Consider the following 2,034-nt stretch of genomic DNA (forward strand, 5'->3'; position numbering starts at 1 on the left):
TTAGCTTGTCTTGTGTTCGGAATGATCCTCTTAGTTAGGTTCTGTCTTTACCTCTATTTTACATACAAAGAGACTAGGATGTCGCTTATCAAAAATCAGAGAGCTAGAAAGTAATGAAGCCAAGAAAGCTCAGGTAGTCTGGTCCCAGAGTTGTTTTCTTTTTGGATTTTTGAGACAGGATCTCTTGTCCAGACTTAGCTCAAACTTGTGATCCTCCTGCCTTGGCCTTCCAAGTACAAAGGTTCGAGGTGTAAGCTAGCACGCCTGGCTTCTAGAAAGGAACCATTAAGCTATGCCACAGAGAGTTCTTAGAATGTTACAAGTCAGAATGTTGTAGTAATACAGTAGCAGTAAGAACAAACTTAGTCAGAGATGGGTGTGGTGGCATAGAGCTGCAAGCCCAGGAGAGGCTGAGGCAAGAGGAAAGCAAGTTACAAGCCAGTCTGAGCTACATAGTGAGATTATATCTCAAAAGAAAGAAAGAAAGAAAGAAAGAAAGAAAGAAAGAAAGAAAGAAAGATAGAAGAAAGAAAGAAAATAAGGGCCAACAAGGAGTCTCAGTAGGTTAAAATGTTTGCCACTCAAGCCTGATGGCATAAATACAAATGTCAGAGCCCACATAAGGTGGAAGGAGATAACTGACTCCACAGAGTTGTCACCTCACCTCCACACACATGCCGTGGCACACATGCATCCCACATCAGACACATGATAATTAGAAGTAACTAAAAAAGAAGAAAATAGAATTAATTAACTGTGGCATACATTTGGATGTCTCATGATAATAGACATGAAAAAAACTTCAGGAATTTGGAAGGATGCCAGGCCCCTAAGGAAGTACTAAAAACCGTAAGAGTCACCCAAGTCCATTAGCATGCATTTTTCTAAATCAGTGGAAAATGTCATTCTTCATTCATTCAATTAACTTTAGTGTTTCCCATGTGCATTAGGCAGTTGGCGTTTTGCCTTAATAAGGGGTAAGCAGTTTTTCCAAAAACTACTTTTTTTGTTTTTCAACTGCTTTGATCGCTATTTCAATCTCCCAGTGCAATAAATGTGCTGCAGACCCTGGCATTGCCCTGTTTTCTTAGTATCTAGGAGCACAACCGTCACAGTGATTTAAAGTGTGATGTTGTTCACATAATTCTTGGAATGCTTTACACATCCGTAGCCATTTAAGAAAGGATAGATAATCCCAGGCCTGGTGGGCCTCAGGGAGACATGCAGGTAAGGGTAGAATGGCACCTGTGCTTTATAGGCAGATTTGTATCAAAAAAGGTTCTTACCTATTCCATTTGTAAGTGACAACAAAAAAAATTTTTTAAAGAAAGTGATGACAGTAATCATATTAATAAAGTGCTTACAAAAGGTTATCATAACTGAAAAAGTGTTAAAACCACGAATTATTTTTTCATCTAAGATGAATGTATATTGGTTTTAAAGTAAATTCATTAACTGCAATGTGTTTGCATTTTCATATAACTATTGTTTAGTAAACGTTTGTGTAGCATCGGTCTCATGCAAGCCACTATATTGATGACTAGATAATAGTAAGAATACAGACTGATGCCTGGTGGCTCACCCTCCGGGTTACTAACAGTGTTGGAGTATTACAAATAACACAACAGGATAAACGAATTGTGTCCGCCTGACCAAGTCACAATGGAAGAGACTGTCTACGGCACCTTTGAGTTTTAGTTGCTTCAGTAGCTGCGCCGCTCACCCAGTGCTCTCAAACTTGCAGTTTTACAAACTGTTTTTAGTGTATCCAGTGGCTTTCCACCTTAATTTGAGAAATCCTGAGTAAAGAAAGTAGGATACGATAACTGAGAATGACCATTTCAGGACAAAATTCTGTCATTATAAGTGGGCAGTGACTGAACACATCAATATGGCGTGTGTCACACTGAAGCCCTGAGAGCAGCCAGGTACAAACCAATGCTCTCTTAGCACAAAAGACAAACAACAGATTTGCAGCCAAGCTGAAGGGGAGTGCTGACGGCTTTGCCTTGCATTGCACTCTACACAGTCTTG

The sequence above is a fragment of the Acomys russatus genome, chromosome 16, assembly GCF_903995435.1.
Source record: "Acomys russatus chromosome 16, mAcoRus1.1, whole genome shotgun sequence".
In the NCBI taxonomy this organism is placed as follows: domain Eukaryota; kingdom Metazoa; phylum Chordata; class Mammalia; order Rodentia; family Muridae; genus Acomys; species Acomys russatus.